Source organism: Sus scrofa, chromosome X (genome assembly GCF_054392235.1).
Source record: "Sus scrofa isolate SSC_HxYL_T2T_F1_AM1 chromosome X, Sscrofa_HxYL_maternal_Yorkshire_Landrace_v2.0, whole genome shotgun sequence".
Classification (NCBI taxonomy): Eukaryota; Metazoa; Chordata; class Mammalia; order Artiodactyla; family Suidae; genus Sus; species Sus scrofa.
This window is the reverse complement of record NC_139401.1, coordinates 110,400,885-110,426,390: the sequence shown is the minus strand read 5'-3', so window position 1 is coordinate 110,426,390 and position 25,506 is coordinate 110,400,885. Positions and strand designations below refer to the sequence as shown.

Sequence of the window (25,506 nt, the reverse complement as noted above, 5' to 3'; positions counted from 1 at the left end):
CTAAAATTATCATGCTTAGTGAAGTCAGCCATACAATGAGCCACCAACATCAAATGTTTTCACTGACACATAGAATCTGAAAAAAGGAAAGACAACTTTGAAGAACAGATACTGACTCACAGACATTGAAAAACTTATGGTCTCTGGAGGAGACAGTTTGCGGGGTGGGGAGATGTGCCTGGGCTGTGGGATGGAAATCCTGTGAAATCAGATTGTTATGATCATTAAAAAACTACAGATGTGATAAATTCATTTTAGTAATAAAAAAACTTAAAAATATAAAATGATAGAATTTTAATATATAGGAAATATTAAGTCAAGTGAAATATAAGATGTTGTTTGCCAACAATTGTTCATTGCCCAGTAGGCTTGCTCAAAAATTCTTATGAACACAACTAAATGCTCTCATATATATATACATATCTATTTCCATTCTATTTTCTTTGTAAAAGAAGTAGCCAATAAGAATACAGAGCTATAAATTTGCAGAAGGGAAAATTAAAAAATAATAATTATAATTTCTTATCAAGATTATTGAAAGAAACTATGTACTGGGTGAACTTATATATTCTTTATTTGTAATATTTTGAATTTTCCTTTTACTAAAGGACATTCCAGAATCTTCTGTTTTCCTAACATATACTGCTTCTGGCATAGCTATTGCTGTAGAATACTCTTTTGTATTACAATGGCAAATTTTATTATTTTTTTACTAAATATAGTCATTTACAATATTATATTAGCTTCAGGTATATAGCATAGTAATTCAGTATTTTTATTTTAATTATTTATTTATTTTGTCTTTTTGTCTTTTTAGGCCCACACCTACGGCATATGAAGGTTCCAATGCTAGGGGTCTAATTGGAGCTGTAGCCACCAGTCTATGCCTCAGCAACATCATATCCTAGGTGCATCTGCAACCTACACCATAGCTCACTGTATGCCAGATCCTTAACCCACTGAGTGAGGCCAGGAATCAAACCTGCAACCTCATGGTTCCTGGTCAGATTTGTTTTTGCTGGGCCATGATGGGAACTCCTAATTCAGTATTTTTAGATTACTCCATTATGTTATTATAGTATAAAGACTATAATTTGCCTGTGCTATACAATCTACCCTTGTTTCTTATCTATTTTATACGTACTAGTTTGTATCTTTTAGTCACTTACCCCTATCATCAAAAAAAAAAAAAAAAAAACATAATGAGGGGAAAGGGAGTAAAAAAATGCCAATCTTTTACAATGTGTTTGAATTGAACTACCAGTTCAAAACAAGCAGATATTGTCATAGGGCCACATATATGAACCTCACATCAAAAACTGAAAAAATAAAGGAATACAAGCATACTATAAAAGACAATTATAAAACAGAAACAGTAGGGAAAAAGAAATGAAAATAACTATAAAAACAACCAGAAAACAAGTAATGGCAATTAAGTATATGCCTACCCATAATGACTTTAAATATCAATGGACTAAATACTCCAATCAAAGACATAGGATGATTGATTGAATTAAAAAAAAAACAAGACCCTTCAATAAGCTGTCTCCAAGAGACTCACTTCAGAGCTAAAAACACACAGACCAAAAATTAGGGGATGCAAAAAGACATTTCATGCAAAAATGACAAGGAAACAGGATAGCAATACTCAGAGGAAACAAAAATCACATCAAAAATTAAAATGCTTAGGAATAAACTTAACCAAGAAGATAAAAGACCTAAACTCTGAAAACATTAAAACACCAATGAAGGAAATTGAAGATGATACAAAGAAATAAAAAGATATACTGAGCTCTAGGATTGGAAGAATTAATACTTTTAAAAAGGCCATAATGCCCAAAGAAATCTACAAATTTAATGCAACCCCTAACAAAAGCACTCATGACATTTTTCACAGACATAGAATAACCCTCAAATTCATATGTAACCACAAAAGACCCCAAATCACCAAAGCAATCTTGAGAAAAAAGAACAAATCTGGAGGTATCACCCTCCGAGACCTCAGACTATAATACATAACAACAGTAATCAAAACAGCATGGTACTGACACAAAAAAACAGATCAATGGAACAGATAAGACAGCCCAGAAATAAACCTATGTCACATAATCTACAACAATAGGAGAGAGGAATATATAATGGAGAAAAGATAGCCTCTTCAATAAGTGTTGCTGGGAAAAAGCTACACAAAAGTAATGAATTTACAACATTCTATCATATCATATACATATGATGTGAAAATCATTTAAAGACATTTAAAGACCTAAATGTAAGATATGACATAAAATTTCTAGAAGAGAACATAGGTGAAACATTCTTTAACATAAATAATAGCAATATTTTCTTAGCTAGGTCTCCTAAGGACAAAGAAACAAAAGCTAAAATAAATAGTACCTAGTAAAACTTAAAAGCTTTTAAACAGCAAAAGAAACCATTAACAAAATCAAAGGAGAACCTATGGAATAGGAGAAAGTATGTGCAAATTATATGAATGACAAATATATACAACAACTCATATCAAAAAAATAAACAACACAATCAAAAAATGAGAAGACCTTAATAGAAACACAGAAATAAACCCTGAAACCTATGGTCAATTAATCTTTGACAAAGGAGGCAAGAACATAATATGGGAAAAAAGAAAGTCTATTCATCAAGCATTGCTGGGAAACCTGGACAGCTGCATGCAAATCAATGAAACTACAACACACCCTCGCACCATGCATGAAAATAAACTCAAAATGGCTTAAAGACTTAAATATAAGACAAGACACCATCAAACTCCTGGAAGAGAACATAGGCAAAACATTCTCTGACATCCACCTTACAAATGTTTTTTCAGGTCAGTCTCCCAAAGAAACAGAAATAAAAACAAAAATAAACCAGTGGGACCTAATCAAACTGACAAGCTTTTACGCAGCAAAGGAAACCAAAAAGAAACCAAAAAGACAACTTACAGAATGGGAGAAAATAGTTTCAAATGATGCAACTGACAAGGGCTTAATCTCTAGAATATACAAGCAACTTATACAACTCAGCAGCAAAAAAGCCAACGACCCAATGGAAAAATGGTCAAAAGACCCGAATAGACATTTCTCCAGGGAAGATATACAGATGGCCAACAAGCACATGTAAAAATGCTCAACATCACTAATTATTAGAGAAATGCAAATCAAAACTGCCATGAGGTACCACCTCACACTGGTCAGAATGGCCGTCATTAATAAGTCCACAAATAACAAATGCTGGAGGGGGTGTGGAGAAAAGGGAATCCTCCTGCACTGTTGGTGGGAATGGAAGCTGGTACAACCACTATGGAGAACAGTATGGAGGTTCCTTAGAAATCTATACATAGAACCACCATATGACCCAGCAATCCCACTCTTGGGCATATATCCAGACAAAACTTTCCTTGAAAAAGGCACATGCATCCACATGTTCACTGCAGCTCTATTTACAATAGCCAAGACATGGAAACAACCCAAGTGTCCAGTGACAGATGATTGGATTAGGAAGAGGTGGTATATATACACAATGGAATACTACTCAGCCATAAAAAGAATGACATAATGCCATTTGCAGCACCATGGATGGAACTAGAGACTCTCATCCTGAGTGAAGTCAGTCCGAAAGAGAAAAACAAATATTGTATGGTATCACTCATATCTGGTATCTAATATACAGCACAAATGAACCTTTCAACAGAAAAGAAAATCATGGACTTGGAGAATAGACTTGTGGTTGCCCAGGGAGAGGGGGTGGGAGTGGAAGGGATTTGGAGCTTGGGGTTTACAGATGCAAACTATTGCCTTTGGAATGGATTAACAATGAGATCCTGCTGTGTAGCACTGAGAAGTATGTGTAGATACTTACACCGGAGCATGACAATTGGAGAAAAAATTATGTATACATGCATGTATAACTGGGTCCCCATGCTGTATAGTGGAAAAGAAAATGTGTTGGGGGAAATAACAATAAAAAATAAATTAAAAAGAGAAATTTTTCTAAAAGATGACATGCAGATGTCCAACAGGCATATGAAAAGATGTTCACCATCACTAATTATCATAAAAATGAGTATCAAAACAATGAGATATCACCTCAGACCAGTTAGAATGGCTATCATCAAAAAGTCTACAAATAATAAATGGTGGAGGAGTTTCCACTGTGGCACAGCAGAAATGACCCTACTGGTATCAATTTGGATGTGGGTTTGATCCCTGGCCTCGCTCAGTAGGTCAAGGAGCCGGTGTTGCCGTGAACTGTGGTGTAGGTCGCAGACGTGGCTCAGATCCCACACTGCTGTGGCAGTGGTGTAGGCTGGCAGCTGTAGCTCCAATTCAGCTCCTAGCCTGGCAAATTCCATATGCTGCAGGTACAGGTCTAAAAAGCTAAAACAAAAAAAAAAAGAAAAAGAAAAAAAAGAAAAACGCCAGAAAGAGTGTGGAGAGGAGGGTACCCTCCTACACTGATGGTGGAAATGTCAACCAGTGCAGCCACTATGGTAAAGAGTATGGAGATTCCTTAAAAAACTTGAAGAAGAGTTACCATATGATTGAAAAGATACATGCCCATAGTGTTCATAGCAGGACTACTTAGAATAATCAAGTCTTGGAAACAATTCAAGTGCCCATCAACAGATTAAGATATGGTATACATACACACACACAATGGACTCAACCATAAAAAAGAATGAAATGTTGACAATTGTAGGAACATGGAATGACCAAGAGAATATTATGACTAATGAAATAAGTCAGAAAAAGACAAATTTATATGATATTGCTGATGTGTGGAATCTAAAAAAACAAACAAATGAATCTATGTATAAAATAGAAACAGGCTCACAAACATAGAAAACAAACCTATGGTTTCCAAAGGAGAGAGTGAAAGGGAAGGATTAACAGATACAAACTGCTATGCCTAAAATAGATAAACAACAAGGATTTACTCTATAGTACAGGGAACTACTACTGGAGTCATACTGCTTTCAATATTTCAGGAATTATCCTTCTAGGTGATGAACAAGAACTCCAATGACTTTTCTGTCCCTTGATTTGGGGTGTCTCCAGCCATCTGATCTGGTGGTGAATCAGAAACAAAACTCTGGAGTTCCTGCCATGGCTCAGTGGAAACAAATCTGACTAGTAACCATGAGGACACAGGTTCAATCCCTGGCCTCACTCAGTGGGTTAAGGATCTGGCATTGCCATGAGCTGTGGTGTGGGTCACAGATGTGGCTTGATCTGGTGTTGCTATGGCTGTGGTGTAGTCCAGCGGCTACAGCTCTCATTTGACCCCTAGCCTGGAAACCTCCATATGCCATGGGCATGGCCCTAAAAAGACAAAAAGAAAAAAAAAAAAGAACAGACTTTCTGAGCTTTCTAATGTGTCTGTAATTTTGTAGTTGGAACCCCTCCATTATGATGACCAGGAGTTTTGTTAAAAATTGTAATGCTTGTCTCCTTAACGGACCCACAAAATCAGCATCTGTAGTGATAGAGCTCACTAAGTATATATTTTTAAGAAGCCTTAGGTAATTCTGTTTTTTTCCTAACATTTAAGAAGAATAAATTTAGCTTAATTTACATATGCTATTTGGGATTTCTCTGGTGACTTATTCAAGAGAAACTGCATTAAGACTTTCAATCTAGGAACTTCCCATTGTTTTTCAGCAGTCAGAGCCCAACTAGTATCCATGAGGATATGAGTTCAGTCCCTGGTCTTGCTCGGTGGGTTAAGGACCCAGTGTTGCTGTGAGCTGTGGTATAGGTCACAGAACAGACTTTGCTTGGATCCCAAATTGCTGCAGCTGTGGAGTAGGCTGGCAGCTGCAGCTCCAATTCGACCCCTAGCCTGGGACCTTCCATATGCCGCACATTCAGCCCAAAACACAAAACAAAACAAAAAATTTCAATCTAGCTAGTTTGAAATCATAGGTACATCTCTCTAGTAATCCTAATCCTCAATTTACATTTATATAATGGCAACGATATCATCCATCCCTCTTTCAACAACTTTAATTATTGTTTTATAAATTTATGGCCTTTAGTTTGCTAGTAAACTTCCATACTTTTGTTTTCCTCCAAAAGGCACATTTTTTCCATTGGTCTTTAATGTTTAACTTACTGTATTATTAGCATATTATACTCTGAAATTTTCCCTTCCTTCTAGTAAAGTGTAGTATTTTTGTATGTTTCTCATCTTCAACTTTCTCATTTCAACAGCCATTTTTAATACACAAAAATATGTACCAATTGTTTTTGCCTTTAATTTTGTTTTCATTTGTCTGATACTAAGAATTCACCCTAACTAAATTCTATAGTATTTGAAAACAAGTTGACATTTGGTATTAATATTAATCTGATGGTATAGTATATGTAAACTATATATATATATATATATAAATAATGCTATATATACAATTGTGCATCTTTTTATATATAGCATAATTTTCAGTTAATATGTATTAATCTTAGAAATTTTATTTTGTTTGTTTTTTTTTTTGTCTTTTTTTTTTTTTTTTTTGCCTTTTCTAGGGCTGCTCCCGTGGCATGTGGAGGTTCCCAGGCTAGGGGTCTAATCGGAGCTGTAGCTGCCAGCCTACGCCAGAGCCACAGCAACACTGGATCCGAGCCGTGTCTGCAGCCTACACCACAGCTCATGGCAATGCCAGATCGTTAACCCACTGAGCAAGGCCAGGGACCGAACCCACAACCTCATGGTTCCTAGTCGGATTCATTAACCACTGTGCCATGGCGGGAACTCCCTAATCTTAGAAATTTTAAATAGTATATAACCCACAGAGGATTGTTTAAATAAACCATGTCGGACATCTCTAAGAGGTTATATGAATTATTATCAACTTGATACTTAAAATCATTTACCTTAAAATAATATATACTATATATTATATAGCCACACAATTATCTGACTCTAAAATTTAGTATTCTGTTCTAGTATCAATAATCTAGTTATTGAGTTAAAAGGACTCCCCTTTCCTCCCATGTATAATTCTGAATTATAAAACATGAAATAATTCCTAAGACACCTCTCTACATGTAAATAACAGAAATGAGAACTAAATTATTAGCATGATTATCCACATGCTTAATTATTCCCTTCAGGGTTGCATTAAATCTTCCCAGTACCTCACTGTGGGAATTAAGCTATAGTCTGGAATTGCTTAATCTCAACTGCATTTCTATCACATTTGAAAGGAAATGTGTCCTTGTTAAGATTATTGATAAAGTTCCCAATAAAGGATTATGTCCAGAGAATCCTTGCTTAACACTGAAGTGTCAGAAAGGCATAAAAATGGAATCTAGTATTTTAAGCAAATGGATGCTACTTATCCATGGGTGAAGAGTTTATAAGAGCTTTTTTGCTATCTCCTCTTTCTTATTGCATGACATGTCTAGAAACAGAGTAGTCATCAATTACTATCATTTCCAAGGCAAAGCTTATCAAGTCTTTGATCATGCTGATCTTAGAAGACCTGCGCTATCTCAATGACAATTTTTACCCTTGGTGAATGGCCCCAAGAACCCAGGTCAGGTGACTTTTGGACACTATCACTAAAATTTACATACTTGGCTGTCTCAGAGCAGGCCCTCTTCTAGACAAAGTCACAGTAGTTCTCTCTTGTGTGCATGACTCCTGACACTCCTGATGATGTTTTATTTCTAGCAGTAGTTTTTTGTATGCCAATGTTTCCCTGGAGCTTCTATAACTATGTAATAGCAGGATTTTTGTGGGACTTCTCCAGGTTGTTCTATTCTCCCCCCTCATACAAACTGGTAACCCTGATGAAAGTTATTAACTTGCAGTTTTTGCCATAACATCAATCGGAGCCCCCTAGGGAAGCATGATTGTGTAACACTTCAGCATCATGCCCTTAGGTTCTTTCAACTACTCCAGGCTTTGGAGAGAAGATAAATCTTTTCCCATTCCCTTCCCACATCTTTTCTCAAGTTACAGTTATCAAGCCTCTCTGAGGATTATTTCCTGAGGTATATCAGATAACAGCTCTCTCCTTGCAATTCTTATATCCAGGTAGCCTGGCAAGGTACCTAATTTTACTCAGAAATAACCCTGTTTTCCACAGTATTACATTAATACAAAGGCAAATTTTAATCCTGGAAAATATATAAATCTTATAAAATATTTAATTTAATTTAAAAGCTCCATTCAGTAAAATAAGCAATGGCACTTCTGATTGAACAACAGCCCCAATTCTTTCATCATCTCTTGAAGAATATTTCATGTACACCAAAGCACATTTTTGGTTTTCAAGTTTAAGCAACAGTAACAATGTTTTCTTCTAATATGTTAAACCTCAAGTATCTGGGACCAAGCCAATCAGAATATTAATTTATCTGTGACGAGCTTTTGGATATTTACTAGAGAAATATCACTGTTATAGACTTGCTTTCTTATTATTTGTCTGAGTTTAAAAAAAAAGAAAGAACAACAAAACTTGCAGACTATACTCTTGAGGTTAGTATTTCTTTCAGGAATTCACTCCAAAAGTGAATTATCTAAATATAGTACTAGAAAATTACTGTTGATATTAATATTGCCCCAATTTTCAAGGTAGCATTAAATGATTCATTAGATTCTACTATGAGGAAAATGTGTTTAAAGAATTGAGAAAGAATGAAGCATAAAAATTATTTTTCAACCTACAAATTTGGTTAATCAGAACAATCCAGTTGCTAACATTTGAATTTCTTGAAATATTGACTCTGTTAAAATTTATATATCAATCACTTCATTTGTCTTACCAGAGAGAAGCCTAAGATTTTTTTTCTTTAAATTTTATTGAGTTATCTTATTTTTGTAGTAATAAATAGAAGTGTATTGCGAGTGGGAGGAAGGGTGACCTAAGAAAGGCACAAGCTGAAGTAGTTTGAGAAGCATACCTCCCTTTGTCTAAGGGTGCAGATATCTACCTAGGCCAGTTGAGAAATTTCTTAAATTAAATAGCAAAATCTCATTATTTCAGCTTTGTTCTATGGAGAGTATATTTCCTGTTCCTTTAGATTTCCCTGGAAAAAGGTGAATACATTTCAGTAGAACAGACAGTTAAAATGCTCTATTTATTTGACCTTTAAAATATTTTCAACTGTGAACAGCTGGCCACTCTGCCCCTTTCCCAGAGGCTGCGTAGGCTGTAAACAGGAGGCAAAGCAGAATTGAAGCCAATCTAATTAGGGAATATTGAAAAGGTCAAAGCATTGCCCTGAGCTACAAAATAGTAAGATCTTCATTTAAAAGAATGCCAAATGTCCTAGCCAGTAAATGGAAGAGCAGTATTTGAAATACTTATAGAATTAGTATTTGGAAGCTATCTCCCATACATAAATTTCTGGTCTACCAAACATGTTAGATGTTATTCAAAATTTTCCAGAAAAGTCAAAGTAATACGGATTGTGGTAACACCTTCTTACATTAAGGATAATGTATCTTAGTGTAACACAGTGTGTCAGTTAGGTTTCAATCAAAGATACAGAATTACTACAAGTGCTACAAATAAGGGATTTACTATAGAGGTTAGTTCTTATGCAACTATAAAAACTTATAAAAATGTCTGTGTTACCTCTGTATCAGTTGGTGTGTCTAAACTTGCTATAATAAGCAGGGCCAAGAGTTGGGGGGAAAATCCTAAATGTCCAAAAGAGAGATATCAACAAACTGGAATCCATGAGTACCAACTGAAGTATATCAGGACAAATTAGAATTTACAAGAACAAACTGAAATCCATGTTTGTCTCTATCACATCTGTTCTCAACAACACAGGTGACCTGAAGAATGAGTTTATGTCCTTGCCATGGAGCTACATGTTTGGAACAGGACTTGGAGAAGTTCAAGGTGGAGATCTGGCCAACACTGGAGAGCTGTGGGTCCAGATATAATCCCATGCCAACTATGTGACCCACTCCTACCTTCTATATTTTGTCCAAATTACTCTGTGGTAAACTCATATCAGGAACTATATAAGGTTCAAGTTTAGCTAGGTTGACGCAATAGAAAACCACCATATTCCATTAGCAGAGGCATCTTCTAAGGTGGCTGAGAGGTATTAGAGAACTATGTGCTATGTTGTGTAACAGGACAGATTTGGAACTTCCATATGGATGTCTCTAGCATTATTTAGATTCTGTCCTTTCATATGTAGGACAATCAAGAGCTAGATACATTCTATTTGGGAGGGAAATTTTAAAGATTTGTCTATAGGAAAGTAAAACACTTTAAATGATGTGAAAAAGATATGTTTCAGTGCTGAGATAGCTAAATTGCAAAGTCGGGCTAAATATACTCATTTTGCCTGCTGCATCCTGTAAGAACCATCATGGTAAATTTTATGCTAATAGATAACCATGAGGTTTGCATGTGGTGAGAAACACACTTATCAGAGGAAACATATATTTGGAGCAGATTCCCTGAGGGGAAAATCTGAGCTACTTGATTGGAAATCCCCAGTGACCAATCAGCTTGTCATTCAGTTGAATTTCTGAACAAAATTTTTGCTTTTTATTTTTCTTACAGCCATCCCTGTGACATATGGAGGTTCCAAGGCTAGGGTTCAAAACAGAGCTGTAGCTGCCAGCCTACACCACAGCCACAGCAATGCCAGATCCTAGCCATATCTGCAACCTACACCACAACTCATGGCAACACCAGATCCTTAACCCACTGAGGAAGGCCAGGGATCAAACTTGTGTCCTCATGGATGCTAGTAAGATTCACTTCTGCTGAGCTACGATGGGAACCCCATGAACAAAATTTTTGAATTGAACCTGAAATGACCTTTATAAATCATTTAAAAAATATAATGTTTTAATTTCAGCAAATTGTTCATATTCCAAGTCCAACTGAGGAAAATTTTATTAGGACTGGCTCATCTATCTTGTTTCATAAATGATATTTGTGTCCAATTTTGTAAATAGCATGCATTTCTAATGATATCAGAAATGTTAGAAAAAGCACACATGAACTTTATCTATTATATTAAATAACTCCAGCAGTAATATGGTTCTTTTGTGTTGACTACCAAGGGAATGGATTAATAATGATTGGTGGTTTATTTCCCTTGAGTCACTTTCATATGATTTTGAACTTTCCAGCCATGTTCATTTAAAACAAAATCATAACCCATAGCAACCCAGTGGGTAATCAATTCATTAAAATTAATTACATTGGACTGCACAGGAATGACTTGAAGAAGGAAAGCTGCGTTTGCTTTGATTTTGATGCCCACAGAAACCCTCTGACTACCATTGGAGTAACTGCAGTATAGACTTCTCTAGCAAACTCCAGAAAGCCTTCCCTGTTGCATTTATTCTTCATCCCCTGACTCTGAAATCACCTAGAAATCTATTTATATTTGATAAATCAATCCTCTGTGTCTGTTATTTGCTGTCTTTATGTCATATATGTGACCTAGATTAATGGATATGTGACAGGCTTGCCCTTCATGCTTAGTGTCTCATGACCAAGCTATAAAACTTTTAGCCTGTACCATATTATTGTACAAAATAAGAGGTGGGCTTTTCCAACCCCCAGTCCCTTTGGGAGATAAAACTGTAGCCCACCAGATCCTCAGGGCAGAGCTTCCATGCCTGCCCACTTGCATCTCTCACAAGTGTCCTATCTTAATAAATCTATTTCCTGCCTAAAACAAAGAAAAAAATTCTGTTATAGGTCCTAGAATTGTTCATGGCTTATGCATATAGACATATATTCTCTGAAGAGATCTCAGTAGCCTCAATCATGCTCTATACTAGGAGGTAACTGATAGAATCCACCTAAGATAGGGGTTATCTTTATAATGAATACACATTTATATATATATGTGTATGTGTGTATGTTTATATCTATATCTATCTATCTATCTATCTATATATATATATATATAATTTAGGATTTAGATTGATACAATTTCCCTGTGTACCACTTTCTCAAGCCAGTCAATTTTGGAAACTTGCCTGAAAACACTGACAATTACTATGAACTTTTGAGAAGAATGGCATTTTCTCTGAAAACTTCCACTTGATCACCACTAAATACAGACTATCCAATACAAATTATCCAAATACAGACTCTCCACAGAGCCCATAAGAAAAGTCTAAGAAAGGTGGCTTTTTTTTCAAAAGTCCAATTTTCAACAATGAAATCACAAGGCATATAAAGAAATAGGAAATCACAGCATTCAAAAAGGAAGAAAATAAATTGGAAAAAAAGTTTATCTGAGGAGGCAAAGATATCAGATTTAATAGACAAAAACTTCAAAAAAAATCTGTCTTCAATATACTCAAAGAGCTTATAAAAAAGAACTAAAATAAATCAGAAAAATTAAATGTGAAAAAATGAGAATAGGAGTTCCTGTGGTGGCACAGTGGAAACAAATCCAACTAGGAACCATGAGGTTGCAGGTTCAATCCATAGCCTCGCTCATGGGGTTAAGGATCTGGCATTGCCATGAGCTGTGGTGTAGCTCCCAGATGTGACTCCAATCTCACATTGCTGTGGCTCTGGCATATGCCGGTGGCTGTAGCTCTGATTAGACCCCTAGCCTGAGAACCTCCATATGACACAGATGTGACCCTAAAAAGAAAAAAAAATGAGAATAACTACAAAGTGATAAAAATTATAAAATGAAAACACAGAAATTATGGAGATGAAAAAAATACAATTAATTGGAAAATCCAATAGAGGAGTTTAACAGATTTCAGTAAACAGAAGACAGAATCATTGACCTTGCACACAGGACAATCAAAATTATTACTTCAAAGGAGTGGAATAATAAAAGAGTAAAGTGACAAAGCCTAAAGGACATGTGGGATACCATCAAGAGGACTAACATATGTATTACAGAAGTCCTAGAAGAGAAAGAGAAAGGAATAGAGAGATTGTTTCAAGAAATATTGGCTAAAACCTTCCCAAATTTGGGGAAAGATATGAATTTACAAATCCAAGAAGCTTAATAAAATATAAGCAGGATAAATTCAATATGACTCATGGCAAGGCACAATATAATCAAACTGTCAAAAGCCAAAGATGAAGAGAAAATCTTGAAAGAAGAAGAGATAAGTGATTTTTCATATATAAGGAATTCTCCATGGGTTATCATCTATCAGCAGAAACCAGAAGGTAGTGGGAGAATATAATTAAAGTGCTAAAAGAAGAAAAATTCTGTCAACAAAGAATTCTATATCTAGCAAAAATGTCCTTCAAAACTGAGAGAAATCAAGACATTCCCAGATAAACAAAATCAAAGAGAACAACAACAAAAACTTTAAGAGATACAGAAAACAAATAACAAAATGGTAAAAATGAGTCCTTCTTTATAAGTATTTAAAGTAAATAAGGGCATTACCACCTCCCCAATAAAAAGTTATGATTGGATCAAAATGGATAAACTACAAAAACCATTATCTGGTTTTATGGGGTCTGTAGGATAATGACTTTAAATGTAAAAATACAAGTGGGTTGGAAGTGAAAGGATGGAAAAAGATAATCCATATCAATAGTAGCCAAAAGAGGGCAGGTATACTGACATCAAACAAAATACACTACATATCAAAAATTGTTATAAGAGATTTTAAAAAGGACCAATATATTGATAAAAGAGTCATTAACCAAGAAGACATGACAGTTATGAACATATACACACCAAACATCAGCACTCCAAATATGACACACACAAACTGACCTAATCAGAGAAAAGGCATTTCTACAATAATAGTTTGACATTCCTACCTCACCTTTATTAAAGATAAAACATCCAAATATATGATCAGCAAGGAAACAGGAGAGCTTAAAATGCCATAAACCAATTGTACCTAATAGACATATACAGAACATGCCACATAACAACATCAGAATACATATTTTTTTCTCAAGTATTCATGGAATATTCTCTAGAACAGATCATGTGTTAGGGTAGAAAACAAGTCAATAAATTTAAAAAGACTGAAATCGTACAAGTATCTTTTCTAATCATAATGGAATTACACCAGAAATCAATAACAGAAGAAAAAACAAAAAATTCACAAATATGTTGAAATAAAACACATTTAAACAATCACACTTAAGTAACCAATGGGTCAAAGAAGAAATCACAAGAGAAATCAAAAACTATCTTGACACAAATGAAGACAAAAATACAACACACTAAAATGCATGCAATATGCCATAAACATTAAAAAAGAAGAAAGATCAGAATTCCCACTGTGCCTCAGCAGGTTAAGAACCTGACTAGTATCCATAAAGATGCAGGTTTGATCCCTGGACTCACCCATTGGGTTAAGGATATGGGGTTGCCATGAGCTGCAGTGTAGGCTGCAGACATGGCTCGGATCTGGCATTGCTGTGGCTGTGATGTAGGTCCTTAGCCTGGGAGCATCCATATACCACAGGTGCAGCCCTAAGAAGCAAAAAAAAAAAAAAAAAAAAAAAGAAGAAGAAGAAGAAAGATCTCAAATAAATAATCTCACATTACACCTTAAGGAAATATAAAAAGAAGAATAAATTAGCCCAAAATTAGAAGGAATAAGGGAATAATCATTTTTTGAAAATAATATAAAAGCAATAAAGGAAAATCGATGAAATCAAAAGTTATCTCTGTAAATATAACAAAATTAACATTTATCGAGTTTCTGAAAAAAAGAGAAAAATTACTAAAATAGGAAATGAAATTGTGAACAAAAATACATTTTAAAGAAACCAAAAGGACTATAATAGAATGGTATGTGTACTTATTTTCAACAAATTGGATAATCTAGATGAAATGGAAAAATTCCTAGAAATACACAACATGCCAAGATTGAATCATAAACAAATACATACCCTGAATAGACCTATAATTAGTAAGAAATTTAATCAATAATAAAAAACTTCCCAACAAAGATAATCCTTGGACTATATGGATTCATTTATGAATTCTACCAAATATTTAAAGAAGAGGTAACATCAATCCTTCTTAAAAATCTTAAAAAATTAAGGAAGGAACACTTAATAAAGGACTTAATCTATGAGGCCAGCATTACCCTCACACTAAGGCCAGACAAAGATACTACAAGAAAAATACAAACCGATATCCCTTATGAATATTGATGCAAAAATTCTCAGCAAAAGTTCTCAACAAAATACTAATGAACAATTAAGTAGTGTATTAAAAAGACTATACATTATAATTAAGTCGACATTCCTATAAGAACGTATATGTGTGTGTATTTGTGTGTGTGTTGTATATGCTGAAAATAGTCACATGAAGTATTTTTGCCTTGTTAATACTGTAAGTCCCTATCAAAAAAAGTTGTCTCACTACAAGAAATCAAATCACATCCCCTCTAAGCAAAGGAATACCCAATACTTGTCTACAAAAAAGAAATTCTCTAGAATCATTATCAACTTATAATTATAGAACATGGTTCTATGGTGACCTCTCAAATGTGAAATCAGTGTATCAAATATTAGTAATGGCCATTTTAACATTTATATTAAGATCTCAGCCCTGGCAATATCATCAAAGGATGGGTTCATTTACTTTTAGGTTAATGGTTTAAAATTCCAATACTGTACTTCATCTTCTCTTTCATAAATAAAAATGTATCATCAGAAATAGCCCCTTTCCCAATAAGGACCCTGAATTTTATATATAAAAAACAACTTTTCAGTGTTTCTCTTCCTTCACTAATAAACATGTGGTTCAAGCATTCACCAGATTGTAAAATACAGTTTTCCTCTCCAAAAAATTCACATAGGCAACTTAATAGAGAATGTTATTCACTCTTCCCCTAGCCTCACAAAAATCAGGGATAAAACAATAACCATTGGTCTTTTGTGGGTTTATATTATCTGTCTGGACAAATGTATTATCCAAATGACTTCAATTAATTCTTATTGCTATATTTTATTTTTTATTTTGCTGACAAAGCAAAAGACTTTATTGGGAAAGGGTGCACAGTTGGAGAACAGCAGGATAAAGGAACCCAAGAGAACTGCTTTTAGTACTATCATCTAGAGACTATCTTTTCCACACCACATGTTCCTGGTTCCCTTATCAAATATTAGTTGACCTTATAATTGCTAACTTCAGAAATTTGGGGTTCATCTTGAAAACATTTTTTTAGCCCATAGTGCATACATATCAGAAAATGATTATTCAAAGGTCATAATGTGTATGTTTTATTTTAATTTGGCAGATATTTATGACCAGATACTCTATTATTTATCCAGAGATGAAATATCCCCAAGTGGTTTACTACCTTTACAGTGTGTCCTAGATGATATATACCATTCATATAACTGTGTTGACACCGGATATTATTAATTGCTCTGTCATCAGCTGGATCTCTTATTTCCACAAAGATCTCATATCATCTATTTAAAGCAATGGATAGAATATCTATTGAAGGTACATTCTTCAGGGTATTTCATTTGGAAACACATTGTATCCTACAAATATTACTATTACAGAAGGAGGTTAGGAGAGAAGAGTTACATTATCTGTCATAATTTATTTGTACTAACTTGGGCTTTTATTTATCACAAATACATATTTATTGAGCTCTTACCACAGAAAATCATCTTAGAGCTGAAAGTAATTAACAAAACATGGAGAAGACATGATCTTATCTCTCCTGGTTCTTCCTGTACTAGGATGCAGGTTCTGTAAATACTACACATGTAGTGCTAATGAAAAGTACATACAAAAAAGTTATCCATTTCAAAGCAACTTGGTCACATTTTTCCATTCCACGATAAAAATACTAAGTGAATTGGTTGGCATAGTAAATTATGGATTGACTGGCCAATTGAATCCATCTAAAGAGCTGCTCTAGTAAGCCTGCATGCACAGAATTATAGACAAAAGTACACATACAGCACTAACAGGGAAAGCAGAGTGACTAGAAATGAAAAGACACAGGTTCCTTGGCAAATCACTTATTTTCTATAACTCTTTCCTTGTCAGTTAAATGAAGGTTATATTCTATACCTTGTATATTACTCAAGATTGTTAGATTCATGGGAAAAATAGATATGGAATGATTTCTGTGTACTTCTGTTTTAAAGTACTTTATAGAAGTGCTGGGTTTTACTTTCAGTTTGTTTTGCTTTATTCAAATAGATACATATACACCAATAATTTTAAATGAAAAAATTTGCTGAAATTAGTTACACAAAAAAAAGAATGTATACTTGTATGTGTAACTGGGTCACCATGCTGTACAGTAGAAAAAGATTATATATTGGGGAACTAAGAATAAAAAAAAATTTAGGGATTTCCTGTCATGGCTCAGTGGTTAATGAATCCAACTAGGAACCATGAGGTTGCAGGTTTGATCCCTGGCCTTGCTCAGTAGGTTAAGGAGCCGGTGTTGCCCTGAGCTGTGGTGTAGGTTGCAGACTCGGCTCGGATCCCGCGTTGCTGTGGCTCTGGCGTAGGCTGGCAGCTACAGCTCCGATTGGACCCCTAGCCTGGGAACCTCCATATGCCGCAGGTGCTGCCCTAGAAAAGACAAAAAATAAAAATTAAAAATAAAAAAAAGAGTAGGGCCAATAGAAGGATTCACTTATAGACTGGTTTATAGGGTGTGAGTGAAAGAGGAGTGAAAACTGTTTCTAGGATTTCTTTTGCTAAGTACCTAGAAGAAACATTCAATGACAGGAAAGGTAATAGAAGAATATCATTGTTGGATGATGAGATATTAGGAATTTGGTTTTAGACATCTTAATTTTAGATACACATTAGATGCACAATCAGAGATAGTAACTTGGCAGTAGTATATATGAGGCTGGAGTTCAGTAAAGTGTTCCTAGCTAGAAGTATCTATTTGGGATTCATCAATATGTAGATATTGTCTAAAGCCATTGGGGCAGGATGAGTCCACCAAAAGAGTGATTGTGCACAGGGAAGACAAGATGCCCCAGTCCTGAACCCTGAAATACTCCAAAGTTAAATGTTTATGGGGATGAATGTAATAAGAAAAATAGACCGAAAAGGATCAGGTCATGAGATAAGAGAAAATTCCAGAGCTTTTGAGATCTATAAACAAAATGAAAGTGTTTAGGGAGGATAAGTGTTCAACTGTGTCACACATAATATACATTCTACACTCAAATATGTTATTTCTATTCTAAGAAGCATGGCATAAATTACCAGAGATGAACAACTCATATTACTATGAGTACTACTAGTAGTACTACTGCTATTACTACTAATAATAATAACAATAACAACCTATTTTTATTGAGTACTTTCAATGTAACAGACACCATAATTACTGTTTTACATACATAGTCTACATGCAAGTAATTCTTACAACAACATCATAATGGGGTAGATACTATTATTACTTTGATCTCACAGATAGTTAAAATTACCTCTATAGCAAACAATATTTTCATACTTCAATCTTTTTTTATTTGGTCTTTTTAGGGCTGCACCCAAGGCATATACGAGTTCCCGGGGCAGAGACCAAATGGGAGCTGTAGGTGCTGGCCTATGCCACAGCCACAGCAACGTGAGATCTGAGCCACGTCTGCAACCTACACCATAGCTCGCTGCAATGCTGAATCCTTAACCTACTGAGCAAGGCCAGGAATTGAACTGATGTTCTCATGGATACTAGTAAGTTTTGTTAACTGCTGAACCATGACGTGAACTCCATCTATTTCAGTCTTTAATATAATACAATTCCAGTGAGCTTTCAGATCTAATGAATTTATTTTTAATAACATGTCATTATATCTTCCTTAATATGCTGAAATTAAGTTCATAGTTAAAATAACCTATTAAAAACTCAATTTAAACATCACATATAACTTATTGGAGAATTTTTAAAGTATAATAAAGTAAGTGTTTTAATGTGTAGATACTTGGATTCAACTACAAAAGATAACACAATGGAGATGATCAATATTTGTACCTGTAATACAGCATCACCACAAATATGACAGCTAAAAATGCAAACCAATTCAGGAATTCTGAATTGCCAATTCAAATACTATGTAATTTTCTGAATGTGGGCAGGTCTTGATAAGCTCTAAACAAACCAGTGTACAATGAATATTAGTCCCTAAACTATTCCCTCGATTTAAAACAATAAAAAAAATATTTATTAAAAATCAATCAAAATGACTTTGTATGTATCATGGGGTTAGGTTCTAGAGTCACATCGTTTCCCAGGCTCAGATATTTATTTAGCACAGATAATGTCACTTACATGAATGTCTAATAGGATATTCAAAAGTAGTTCAAGACACAGGACCATTTTTTATGGTTCTTGATCATCGCATCCTGCTCACTAAATGCCAGTTGAGCCCACTCCCAATTTTCATGACTCAGATTTGTCCCCACAAATTTCCAAAATGATATCTAGGGGTTAGTATCAGTTCTTTTGAGAACCACTGGTCTGAAATGTGCTCTCCCACTTTATACTCTCTCCACCCTTTAAATGAGTCATAGAGGGCATTATAGCTGAGAAGACATTAACTTTTATCCAATAAGGAGGCTTATAATAATAAACTCCACTTTCATGGAAATAAAATAAACTCAAAATAAAGTTTTGAAATAAATGTTTCATGGTTTATAGGTCAGAATGTGAAAAGCACACTTTTCTCCCTAGCTAAAAGCACCAAAACTAGTTTCACCAGGACAGTACATCACAATTCTTCCTTGCCATCACACAGCCAAGTAAACCATAATGTAGAGAAAAATTATGTGCATCTTTTCTGGAGGTTAATAAATTATTTTCTAAGCACAAACAGTAAGAGAAGCACCTTAGGTGATGACATTAAAAATATTTTCATTAGTTCATATGCTAAAGTTAAGCAAATTAATCTTATTTTTGAAAGTTCTGAATTGGAGAAGGGGGAAAAGTTCTACTCTTATAGGCTGAATATCAGAGGTGAAGTTCTAATGTAATAAAATATTCATTGAATTGAAACCGATGCCAAATTAAAATCTTTTAAGATTGCTTTTACTCTTGTTTTTATTTTTTAAATTGAGTTAGTAATGCTATGGACAGTTTTGTAAAGTTTCCATCCAAAAAGCTGATTATGCCAAGATCTATGTTTATCTGGAGGAAGAGGTATTCCAAATGAAGACTTTCTTTTTTAGGCAGTCATCATCTCTTTTTTATTGATACTATCTTGGATCAACACACCCAAATGTCCTACCTTATATAATTGTCAGGATTTAGATGGTTTGCAATTTGAGACATGTTTCTAAGAGGAATAATTTTCAGTGCACTAAATACAGCATCAGTAGCAAAGCACAGATGATGTTTGATCTAGCCAACCTAACTCATTTTTCTGGTTCAAGCTAGAAACTGCATGGTCCCCATCCTTGCCCCTTCCCTTATATCCTGTCCTTGTTCCATGAAATTTTAAAGATATGCTAGTCATCATCTGTCCTAAAGGATGACCCTGATTAACGAGGAGAATGAAAATCTCATATTAGAACCATGGGGTTGACAAATGGAGGGCTTTTGTGAGTACAAAGAAAGGCATTTTCTTTTAGATCCAGTGACTGTCACTGGAATATTCAAGCAATGATATCCAGTACACAGTTGGAGATGCAAAACAAATACTGTGAAGAAGATCAAAGCTAGAAGCCAACAGCACAGATATGATCATTGAGACTGCAGACAAATAAGGATGCCGAAAGAGAGTAGAACATAGTGATAAGAATGGTTGGTACAGTTTTGGCTCATCATATTTTCAAGAAGATATAAACTGTCTGGAAAATTATTTGGGAATAGTAAAAACTAATGTTTAAGTAATAGAGTTAAAGTCTTAGGAAATTTAATATGGAAATTGAGTTGTTTTGTTCTAGAGAAGGGTTCACATTTCATTTCAATTAAATTGAATAGCTGTTATCAGAAAGATGCTGATCAATTTTTGGTATGTGATCCATTCTGGGAGATATCTGAAAAGATAGGTATAAGCTAAAACTGAAATTATTTAGACATAAGAAAAAATCCTCAAATATCACTATAATAAAACATGGAAAACAACAACAGAATCCTTAGAATCTGTTTTTTAAATAACATCAGAAAGAAAACAGCTAATGATCTGTCCTGGGTGATGGAATCAGGTCCCCATAACCAATTAGGTCCCTTCTTTCTTTAAGATTCTAGCATTCTTTCTACTCCCTCCTCAAGAAGACCTCTTACTATTTTTGACAATGAGAGTACTTCTTCACGGGAAATAGTTACTTCTTCATATAAGTTTTTTATCCAGTATACATAGTATACTTCTATAGGAGTCTGGTAATAGAATTCAAAATCTGTTTTTTTATCATGATGGAAAACCAAAACATGGACTGATGAGAAAACTATGAACTTTTAATCCACTAGCTAAGCAAATTTTCAGTTAAGGAAGAGTAACTTTGAAAAACTAACATATTTGAGGAGTTCCCATCATAGCTCAGCTGTAACAAACCCAACTAGTATCCATGAGACTCCAGTTTGATCCCTGGCCTCACTCAGTGGGTTAAGGATCTGGTGTTGCCTTGAGCTGTGGTATAGATTGCGGATGTGGCTCAGATTCTGTGTTGCTGTGGCTGTGATGTAGGCCGGAAGCCATAACTCCGATTAAACCCCTAGCCCAGGAACTTCCATACGCAGTGGGTGTGACCCTAAAAAGACAAAAATAAAAAAATAAAAATTAACATATTGAATACACAATAGTTCACTTTTTGAAGGATCAGACATGTTTCCAAGATGGCGTATCAAAGTCTGAAGCTATTGCCCGAAAGAATTCAGATGTTTCCTGGACACTTTGAATTGAATATTCAATTTAGATTAGCTGGTTGATTATCACACTTTAAATACAAAGTGTGATAAATACAAATATTCAACAGAATAGAAAGAAATAAGGGAATTAAGAGGTGCAAACTTCCAGCTATAAAATACATAGGTCACAGGGATGTAATATACAGAACAGGGAATATAGTCAATAATACTGTAACAACTTTATATGATGATAGGTAATAACAGATCTTATTGTAGTGATCATTTCGTACCATAAAATATATTGAATCACTATGTTGTACACCTGAAACTAATATGGTATTATTTGTTAATCATTACTCAATAATAAAAATTTTGATCTTAGACCTTTATCTCTACATGCTACATGGAGTAAACAAAAATTATTCAGAATTTTATGCAAGGCCAAAAAAGGCGAAAGGAGCTATTGATATAAAGTAAAACATGAATGAATCTCAAAACACTCTACTGAGAAACGGAATGCAGACAACAAATAGTATATATTGTATGATTTCATTTATTGAAGTTTCTAGAAAATGTAAACTAATTGATGGTAACAGAAAGCAGACCAGTGGTTGCCTGGAGATGGTAGGGAAATAACTGAGGAGGAAACAGTGAGGGATTACAAAGGACATAAAGAAAATTTGGGGTGTCGGATATGTTCACTGCCTTGATGTGATGGTTTCATAGTATAGCCATATGTCAAACTTACCAAAATTTACATGTTAAATTTGTTAAGTTTATTATGTTAATTATATCTCAATTAATCTATTAAATAAATATGTAAAAGTTAAAATACTTTACAAAAGAAATGTGTACTGGAGAGCTAGCAAGGGTAGAAGAGCTGGATAAGCCCTTTCCATGTAGAGTTACTATCCTTTAACTAAAAGTATAACAAAGCTGCAGACCTTGGCCTAGTTCTACTTGGCCAGCTTATCACCTTTTAAGTCATTTTTAAGTTTCCTATAAGACAACACTAGTCCTGCTTTGCCACACACAGATTTAATGGCAGTTAATGTTTCAAAGTTCTATTTTTACTTTCAAATATGCAACAGGAATTTTGTTTGTGACTTCTACAGTTCTTTAGTAATGATTTACCACTCATTTGCTGCTTTTTCTTTATAATAAAGGGGACAAGACTACTTTCTTGGCTACTTTGTATTCTTATATCGCAAATTCCCAGGAATTAACATGAGTTAGTAAACTATTCTTGAGCTTACTAAAATATGTTCCTACCTCAAAGAGATAATTAAATTCCAAGCTAGCAATAATCCTTATTGAAAAGTTAATTTCAAGCATGAAATACATGTCTTTAAAAAATATCTTAAAACTGTCTTTGGGAAATGTACTGAAAATGCATGTGAAAGCTTTCTAAGATGTTTATTTGTCGCCCCCCCCCCCCGCGAGATGAACCAAAATCTAGTGAGTTTGAATGAACAAGCTGACATTCCCCTTGAAATGAGCTTTGCCATATGGGTATTCTAAGCTGCACCTTATAACATATTAAGGATAATGTTTTCCTTCAGAGAAAAGATCTCTCTCAATACCCAACCAAACAACATTACAACAGGCATTTTGTGAACATAACTATAAATAAAATGAATCTCAGAATGTTTAACAATGTATCAATGAATAATAGAGTGAGCTTATAAACTATTTAATAGTACCATCCAGAGTAACTTAAAGAAAAATAAACCCAACTGAAAATGCCATTTATTAAATGTGAACCTTCCTACAACCTGCAAAGGAACTACTGAAATTTATGAGAGGTTAAATTTTATGAGGCGGGTATATTCGGAAATATATTTGTGCTAAAGAATCCAGGGCTAATCCTATTAAATTCATATATTTTAGTTAAGCCAATGATGTTTGACCTAGTTGAAAAGGCTTGTGAGATTATTCCCTCTAAATACTAAGGTCAAATTCAATGTAAATGATATCATTTAATACATGCCAATGACATAAAGTCTGAGAATACAGGTATTGCCAGTCCCATTTGATTGAAAGTACATTTTAGTGAGTCCCAAATGTGCTGTAAAAAATAATCTTCGCTAAGATGATACTAACAGATTTTATGTTCTGGGCCATATATCCAGCAAGGCATAGTCAAAGAAATTAGTTTGACAAGTTGCAGTAGTTCTCTTTCTCAATATGAGTTGACTCAATAGCTGGCTATGAATATCTTAAACATTTCTTCAATGTGAGGATTATATAACTTACATGTATATAAAGTCCGTGTGTAAGATATTTGGGTAATAAAACAATAATTTTATTATATTATGTCTGCCTTAGTATATAGCAGAAAATTTATGGGTGAAAATGTATACTTGCGCTAATATCTATTAAAACTTTGTAAAGAAATAAGAATAGACATTTACTTCTGAAAATACTAGAATGTACATGATTTGAAAAGGGAGACCTGAGGAAAATAGTTTCAACCTATAAATAAGGTGCAATGCCAAACAGTGGGAAAGTTGTCAGGCTTCTAAATGTAAGGTGCATGGATCTCTAGGGAGACTATGAGTGATAAAAGTATTTTTCTCAAAAATTTTCCTGTGTTATTGGCATATGTACACTGTGGTATATGTTATGACTGGCCAATAGGGACCTGCTACATATAGAACAGGGAACTCTACCCAATATTCTGTCATCATCTATATGGGAAAAGAATCTGAAAAAGAATGTATGCGTGTATATGTATAACTGAATCACTTTTTTGTACAGTAGAAATTATCTCAACATTGTAAATCAACTATAGTTCAATAAAACTTTTAAAAGTTGAAAAAAAAATTCCCATGTAGTATAGGTATATTCATACATATTTATACATTTTGGATACTTTTAACCAAAACAATGGAATTATACTATATACATTGTTATATAAACTGAGCTTTTAACATATATTTTAGGCATCTTTCTATATAAATATATGAAAGTAGACATCATAGTTATTCATGGTCCCATGGCATTAAATCAAATAGATGCATTGTGATTTATTTAACCCCCCAATGTTGAGCATATAGGTTGTTCCTGATTTTTATTACAATCATAGACATTACACTAAATATCTATATCTAAACTTGTATTTATAATTCCAGCAGGAAAATTTCTTGGTTGGTCAAAATTAAAAGATAAGCCCATTAATTATTGCTGATTAACCTCCAGAAATACTGTACAAATGTAAACACTCACAATTAGTCTATCATGTGTCTTATTTCTACACATTATTTTCTCCCCTAGATGTTATCATTCTTTTAAACTTTACCTAATGTGATATGTAAAATGAATATTTTAATTTGAAATCTATTGATTACTTTTTTATTTTTGTTTATTTTTGATTTCCCCAATATATATTCTTTTTCTACTATACATCATGGTGACCCAGTTACACATAACATGTATACATTCTATTTTCTCACATTATCATGCTCCATCATAAGTGACTAGACATAGTTCCCAGTGCTACACAGCAGGATCTCATTGCTAATCCATTCCAAAGGCAATAGTTTGCATCTATTAACCCCAAGCTCCCCAACCACCTGACTCCCTCCCCCTCCCCCTTGGCGACCACAAGTCTATTCTCCAAGTCCATGATTTTCTTTTCTGTGGAAAGGTTCATTTGTGCCGTATATTAGATTCCAGATATAAGTGATATCATATAGTAGTTGTGTTTCTCTTTCTGACTTACTTCACTCAGTATGAGAGTCTCTAGTTCCATCC

The 25,506-nt window shown here is 34.3% G+C and overlaps 1 long non-coding RNA gene across 2 annotated transcripts in view; it reads right to left on the bottom strand.

The window, feature by feature from the left end:
• The window catches only part of LOC102165926 (uncharacterized), a 1,721,850-nt gene that overhangs the window by 321,487 nt on the left and 1,374,857 nt on the right, over positions 1-25,506 (bottom strand). The window lies entirely within an intron of this gene.